Genomic DNA, 8329 nt, shown 5'->3' with positions numbered 1-8329 from the left:
ACGGTTTACACATCTTTTATTATGAAATCTGCTGGTTTCCGGTGTACTCAGGGAAGAGAACGGCAAACTTGACGCTTCTCCCTAGGTAGGCTTTGCGTGGTCACGTCGCTGCGCGGGGGTGTTGTGGAGGCGCACCGCACATCTGGACTGCGGAACCCCCGCAAAAATACACTATTTAAGAAGACACGCATCATTGTGTGCGTGTCCCTTAATATTTCTGAGGACAGTGTAATCTACAGAATTAATAATAATAATAATAACAATAATAACAATAATAATAATAATAATAATAATAATATTATTATTATGTCATTACATTACATTCTCTCTCCACATTACATTTGTGGAGAGACAATTTGCAGTTTGGTTTGGCCTTAGTGTACATGACTTGCGCCTTGAGTGAGAATGTAGAAGTCTCTGAATCCCCCTGGGAGTGTCTCTCTCCTCCTAGTTTTCCCACTGAGCAGATACAAAAGCTGTATGGACTACACATTCGCTGAAGACAAACGAGTTTTTTGTGAAAAACAAATGTGGTATTTGTGCCATCGATGACAAACGAATCCGTCTGCAGGGGAAAGAGAAAAAGAAAAGGTCTTTGCGTGTCCGTACCTGTTTTTTGGCTGCATTGGGATTTTTAATTTCACCTGCACTGCTTCATCCCCCCTAACACCCCCCCCCCCCCCCCCTCCAAAAACCCCCCCTCTGATTTTAATTTATGACTCCGTGTGGAGCGCAGTGAAAATAGCTTACTTGCAGATTGAAGTTCGCACGAAACACAAAACATCTGGAGCATTTGTTTTGTTTTAAGGATAAACGCACCTAATTATTGTTTCTTGTTCTCAGACACTAAAGACACAGTGGAGCTGTTTCACCTGCCATTAAGTTGAGTGTAATTTGGTTGTAATGTAACCATGGTAACATAGGAAAAGAAGTGACTCCAGGGCAGGTGGAGGATAGGAGTCTGAACACAGGATTATTATTATTTATTTATTTTTATTGTTCAATAAGCCTCCAAGGGGCAAGAGGCTTTAAGTTGAGCCTGTATGTAATTCCCTTTTAAAACGGGGGGAAATGCATGTGGAGGATTTCTGTATCCAGCTGTCCTTTGTCAGATATTGTTAATGTTTATCTAATGCAAACATGCTGCGGTGACAATAACAGCCCAGCATGCAGCGACATCTCAGCTTTAGTGCACAGCTGAAAGAACGTTTCACTTCACTTTATCGGCCGAGCTCAAAGTCTGAAAGTCATTTAAACATCTACACCAAATTTCACACTCTGGCTCCGTGTTGTTCACAAAACGCTGATGAGATGGTAACAGATATAAATGATAGAGAGTTTGGTGAACCCCATAGTCTTTGATAAGTAACATTATTCTGTCTTTTGTGCTTTGCTCCTTTAATGTAGTTAGACTTGTCCTGAAGCATGCATGCTGCTCCAGCAGAGTGTACTAAGATGGCAAATATTAATTATCAATAAAATAAGAAAGGTTTTCTTTTTTTTCAGGTATGCCAAGCCTTTTAAATGGTACCAAATCTTCCTCTGAAACACCTCCAAAAACCTTTTTAATCTTTTAACACCATATAAAACATATGAAGGCATGTGCCAGGTAACACAAGGTGATCCGCATGAACAGTCTGGTTGGGTCACTAGTTCATGACTGGGCCTTGGTGGACAAATGGATTAAACCTTTGACTATAATAATATTCTATATCTGAACTCAGTCCATCTAGTAGATGCACAGTTACAATGCCAAAGCCACAATACCTGTTTCTGTCAAGATGATCCCACACGCTTTTAATAAACTTGAGGTCTGGGCTCTGAAGAGGCCGGCCCATGACTGATAGTGTTGCACTGTGTGTTTTTCTATTCAGATATGCTTTTACTGCAATGACTGGGTTTGGGATCATTGTTGTGCTGAAAAATGAAGTCATTGCCATTCAGAATTTTCCCAGACGGTATTGTATGGTACATCAAAATTTGATGGCAATTTTTTTCCCTCCAACCATTTTGGCAAAATCCACAACAACATTGACTGAAATTCAGCCCCAAACCATGACAGGGGCTCCACCATGTTTTACAGATGGCTGTAGACACTGTTGTGCTTCTATCCTGTTGATGATTTAAACCAAACCTGTTACATTTGAATTAATTGATCAGACCTGTTGACTCTGATTGTCAGCTCAGGTGTTGTAAAATTTGGCAGACCTCAGCCTTTTCTCTCTGTTTCCCTTCCTTAAGAATGGCTTCTTGACAGTTGCCCTTTTTGAGGAGACTTCAATGAACAGTAGGTGGATCAACTGGACTGGACTGCCAAGGACCAGCTGTATCTATCAGGTCCTGTGTCAGGTCATTGTTGGATTTTTTTTTTTTTTACTACTTCTTAAGGTCATGACTTTCAGATACTGCTTATCTGCTGTAGATATTTTTGTTTTGTCTTTTTAAATTCCTGCTACTTCTTCTTTCATCCTCCTCTCGCCCAGTTTCCTCAAATTTTTTAAGGAAGCACTACACACCGTGTTGAGATATGCTGTTTTTGGCTAATAGTGTTTTGGGAATCACTTTGTTGGAGCAAAATATTATTTTATGTTTATCAAACTGTGTTATATTCAATATTTTTCATAGATTCAACAAAAGAAATTAGAAAAAATGTTTTTGTAACAGGCTGCTTTTAACAAATTGTCCAAATATTCAATTTAAAAGCGGTTCCTTGTTTTGTTGGCTGTTATGTGTAGACGCAACACTGGTTCATCCCTTCAGTTAGATGGCTTTTTGTGCTTGAATGATTCATAGGTCACTGCTAAATGGCGTAATAAGGATCTCCAAAAATAGTACTGACCTGAAAATGCAACCAATTACCAGAGAAAAACTTTAAAAAGACTTCCTGAAAACCCCAAGAACTATTGCTCAAGACCACTTTAAGTACTGATTCAAATTCTTCACTCAACTAAAAATGAAAAATGACAGGCTGTGAAGTAAGAAAGTAGCTCTTTTTCTACCACATTTTTCATTTATTTATTCTGCAAAGCTAACTGAACCTTGTGCTGTAATAATGTAATAATAAATTACTATCAGAAGATGGGAATAAAAACTTAGCCTGAATCAATTAATTAGAAAAACAAAATCTGGGGAAAAGAAGGAAAATTTAAAACTAGCTCTATTTTCTTTGCTTCTAAACAGGAACATTGGTACAGTCAGGGGTTAAAGTGAGACTCAGCAGGTAAAGAAAGCCGAAAAATCAGTTTAATGACTCAGCGTGAAAAGAAGCACAGCTCAGATTTCCTTAATCTACATGCTGTGTCCAGCTGACCTGCTGCTCTTTGTAGAGTTTCCCTGGCTGACTTCCATCCTCTACCACTGATTGGATACTGTCAGTGGTAACTTTTTCCTAGACACCCAGTGTGCACAAGTCACACACACGTTAAACCCATCACAGTGCAGCAAAATCAACCTGTTTAACCTGCACTAACCTGCAGAGGATGTTCATGCTACCTTTAAATAACACAGTTAGCCACAGTTTGTTTTGCACGTTTCACAATATGAAAAACCATAATGTCACATATACAGACCCAGTATCTGGGTCATGAGGAGCTACATTTAAGCTTTAACTTTCCAGTTTATCAAACACCACTGAGCCGTCTTTACTTTTAAATATAACCTCTCTTCTTCCTCTTCTGTCTTTCTTATCTTTCTCCATCTTCGAGTGAAGTTAGCTCTCTTTTCTCTCCCTGTCAAAAACAGCAGCTGGACCTTTTCATCTGTTTGTGTGCAGATAACCTGCACACAAACAGTCTGCATGCTTGCTGATAGAAATGCTGTATTTGAAATGACCTGTCACTTAAAAAATGTTACTGCCTTTATGCTCGCTTGTCTTCTGTGGGAGTAGCCAGATGCTGAAGTACAGCAACCTATGGATACTGCAGTCGTCCCGGTGCTGTACCAAAAAAAAAGAAAAACAGAAAAAGAAAATACAACCCACTTGAACCCCTGACTTTGCCACACGATTGTGCCTCTTTGGTCTCTTTCTATCCTCTGGTGACTAATAAACGAAAAGGATTTTCATGTGTTACTTTTTAGGCTTGATGTTTGAGGGCCAGTGACCCCTCAAATGCCTTAAAACCAAAAATAACGAGTGTGTTTTGAAAATGTAAGGAGTAGAAAGTCCAGATATTAGTTTAAAATTGTAGGGAGTAAAAGTAAAAAAAAAAAAAAAAACTACTCAAGTACAGATACCTGAAAAGTCAACTTAAGTACACTAACAAAGTATTTGTACTTTGTTACTTCACTCCTCTGCAGGTCACAAATGTTAATATGTTTCTTCCTCTGGGTAACACAAAAGTAATCGGATAGTTTTTGAGACTGACTCAGATAAACATTGCCATTTTTAAATCCTTGTCACAAGCACAGCTTTGCGTTCCAAGTGTTTATGTTGATTCAAGAACACAAATTTAAACTTGTAAGTGGTGTGAGAAAGTGTTTCAACAGAGTTTTTTAAGGCAGCGTGACTTTTGTTGGTCGACAGAGACAAATAAAGGATCTTCCAGTTGATTTGGTTCAGATAGTGGCAAAGTAGCAGCAGAAGCTTAACGAAGCGTCATTAATTCACAAGTTATTAAGGTGTATGGTCAAATATCCACAGACAGAATTAAAGTGCAGAGGTTATGAAGCATGAGCGTGTTCTGTATGTGGAGACTAAGACTGACAGCAGGGGGAGGCAAAGGTCCTGTTGAACCAAGTGGCAGTTTGATCCTGTTTATGTCTGTTAGAGAGTGTGCTGGTAGCACAGTTTCACTTTAACGGCATCATGAGAATCCCTTATCAACACAGCTTGAAGGGTTTACATCTGAGAGAAAAGGGCGCAAAAAAGTTAAAGTTGTTTTTCTCTGATAAGTTGAATCACACAAAAAAAGACTTTTCTGTTGGGTGAATCTGAGACTTTTTGGAAAGAGAAAGAAAGAAGTATCAATTTAACCTAAACTCTCTGCTGTTCAAAAAACAATATTGGTCATAACCAACCAAGTGAAGCTAAAGTTGGATGTACCTCAGTAGAAGCAGGAAGAGTGTTCGCCTGTTGAGTCACAAAGTTTACTATCACACTTTTTTTAAGCTCTTGTCAGCAGCTTTCTATTTTCAGCCTGAGCTTTTACAGGAAATATTCTAGTTTCGTCTCTTTTGCTCAGTTCCATGATTTCAATAAAGGGAACTTCAACAAAGCTAACGAACGGTGCTTATGGTGAGCTACATGATTACGCTCACGCCGCAGACCTTGACCCACAACACTGAAGCAGCACTTCAAGGTAACATGAGTGTTTTTATTGACTTAACCTCTGCTGCTTGACTTGGCTTACATAATCATATTGATTTAACATGTCAACTTTGACTGTTTTGTTCATTTTAATCCATTTTTATTGTGTTTTTTAAACTTGTATTCTTAATCATATATTTATAATGTTACATTTTAACAGTGGAAGGTCTCTAGTTTAGAATCAACCTTTAACTTTCCATCTCAGCTATACTGCTAAACACTGTCTTGTGCTGTAGTTTGACAGATTATCACATTATTGTTTCAGCCATGCTTTTTGAACCATTTTGTTTCTTTATCCATAATTGCAGACCATGTATACCAATGGCACAGGAGGAAATAACACAGTCAGTGACAGTTCCTCCAACTCTTCTACAAATCTAGGAGTCGGGCTTGGGGTCTTCTTTTTGCTGCTTGCGATCATAGTTGGTGTAATCATTTATAAATTCTACTCTATAATCGCCAATGTGATGCCGTTTAGACAAAGAACAGCGCAAGAAAAGGAGGATCACTCAGAGACCCCACAAGCAGATTCCCATGAATATACTGGTATGATTCGAGAGGAGTCAATAGGACAATCTTCTATCTATGAAAACCTGAAACCTCAAACTTGCGGCTCCAGCATGGCAGCTTCAAACCAAAGCAGGTGAGCTGCATTAACTGTTTTTTCTACGTGTAGATTTTCATAAAATGTATTTCTTGGAACACTTATGAAACTGCAGAAGCTCAAAAGCAACGGACGGAAGTGGATTAAGAAACAATGTGTGTGTGTGTGTGTGTGTGTGTGTGTGTGTGTGTGTGTGTGTGTGTGTGTGTGTGTCAGTTTCCCCATTTTGCACAACCCTGTTGTGATATAGACAAATACAGAAACCCAAAAACTTTTACAGTTTACCTAACGAGACTGTTTTCCATCACATTTACTGTTTTTTCAAAGGTTCCCAGTCGAACCTGATGACGGCGTGTACCTGCAGTGCGACGTCATAGATGAGGCCATATACATTAATGACCAATCACATGACTGTCAAGAAGAAGACGTGTACGTTTTGCCAGATTAATCACGGGACACATTTATAGAAAGGCCTGCGCATTTTGCTCCAGTTGTTGTATGCAGCAAGCTGTCTCTTTTGATTTCTGTCTCTGTTTTTGTATAACGATGTACAGCTAAAAGTCAGCATACTGCTACTGCTGCTTTTTGATACAGTCTGACTGTAAACAGAAATGACTGGATGGTAGCAACATGTCAGTGTTATCTGTTATCTCCCATTTTGGAGGAGAGTAACAAACCTTTTTTTTTTTTTTATTTAATCCACTCCCTCCTGGTACGATTATCTATGTTACACATGTTTGATTGCTACTATTATTGGCACATCTCATATCACAACCACGCTGGAAAACACTGTACAAATTTTGACAGCAGTCCAAGGTAATCAAGTTTGTGATTAGATTAGATTGTTTTATGGTGTTCTCTTGTAGTTACAGATGAGGCTTTACTTTGACCTTTGGAGAGAAGTGTGGGCAGTCTATCTGAGGTTTTGTGAGTCGTGTGTGTTCAGTATTGTCCTTTTTCTCTCACTGGAAATTCTTCACTTGGTCCTAAATCAAATCTAGAAACATTTAACTTGCGTAGATATTGACATCATGTTATGTTTTTAGTATTTTGCTAAACAATGCGTCCAAAATAAATCCAAGGTTTTAAAAATCAAACTACAGATATGGATATGGACACACATATCTTTGGAATTCCCCTTTTTGTGCAAAAACGTTTAACTACACACTGAATCTTTGAGATGTCTTCATATGAGAAAAAATGAAGTGCAGTTTCAACAGTACATCTCAGTTTTTCTGCTGGAGTAAAGAAAAAAAAATACTAACATGAAGAAATAAATGTGTAAAATTACCTAAAAGGTTCTGGCAGATTATTGCAAAGACTGTCCTGCAATAATAAAGCAAAGTCATTTATTTTTTTTAGTTTTGTTGTTTTTGTTTGTTTGTTTTTTTATTGTGGACCCACTATAAAAATGCTCTCAATTTCTATCAATTAATTGTTTTTCTATAACTTAATTACTTTTAGTGCAGTCTAAATGGCCATGGGGGAGGTCTCTATCAGTAGTTAAAGCTGTAAAACTAACAGAAAATACAGTGAGAAGTCCAAAATCAATGCTCTCCTTCACATTTTCCACTGGGGCTGGATTGGAGTCTTGGGCGTGCCAATTCTGGCCCCCAGGACTTCAGTTTGACACCCCTGGCCAAACACAGGTTGCAGTGGTTTCTCTGAATTTTTTTCCTGTTTGAATAAGGAAAACTATTTTGCTGACCAAGTCATCATAAAATTCAGCAGCAATTTAAACTAAAGGTCATGTAGTTATGGAATAGCAACCAGCGGCGAGACCAATCATTTTTCATATCACAGACATGATATCATAGTATATTTACCCTAGACAAAGAAATATGTGTGCTTTCAAACATGTTACCACGGACGGACAGACAGACAGACACAGCACCCAAACTTTTCTCTGTGGTTTTTGTTGCTAAAGCAAATGACTCAACAGTTTGTTGCAGTTACACACAGACGCAACTCTACATGGTGAAAACATTACATGCTTTAGACCCGATAAAGTTAAATAATGTTTCAAAATACTAAAACTTTTATTTAAATTAGAAATTAAAAAAGGGACAAGATAAGTGAGAAGCTCGATGGCTCCCACGTGATATATTTCTGGGATTTACTCTAGCGTCGGAGTGTATAGGCAGCCAACCAGATGTGTGGGATTTATTACTCCAGTTCATGCTATAAGATGCAAGATAAGATGCAAAGAGCAGAATTTAAATAAAATTCTTATCACTTTCCTTTAAAATGATAAGCCAATGAGGCTTTACAAACACTATATTAGGAATCAAAAAACTCATGATTAGTAGTAACTGCTACACAAAAATGTTCATATAAAGCAGAAAACATGTGGTTTATGCAAAGGCAGGAAAAGATGCAATGGTCAGCACTATTTTATCTAGTCTGTGGTTTGTCGGCTT

General features: G+C 38.1%; 1 long non-coding RNA gene across 1 annotated transcript; it reads left to right on the top strand.

Annotated features, from left to right (window-relative positions):
• The first annotated feature begins 5082 nt into the window (after nucleotides 1-5082).
• Nucleotides 5083-7261, top strand: LOC143413642 (uncharacterized). The gene is made up of 3 exons (XR_013094261.1): nucleotides 5083-5297; nucleotides 5614-5948; nucleotides 6237-7261. It is a non-coding gene; the product is annotated as an uncharacterized LOC143413642 (long non-coding RNA).
• Nucleotides 7262-8329: the final 1068 nt, after the last annotated feature.

The sequence above is a fragment of the Maylandia zebra genome, linkage group LG18 (assembly GCF_041146795.1).
Source record: "Maylandia zebra isolate NMK-2024a linkage group LG18, Mzebra_GT3a, whole genome shotgun sequence".
NCBI lineage: Eukaryota > Metazoa > Chordata > Actinopteri > Cichliformes > Cichlidae > Maylandia > Maylandia zebra.
This window is presented reverse-complemented; position numbering and strand designations above follow the sequence as displayed.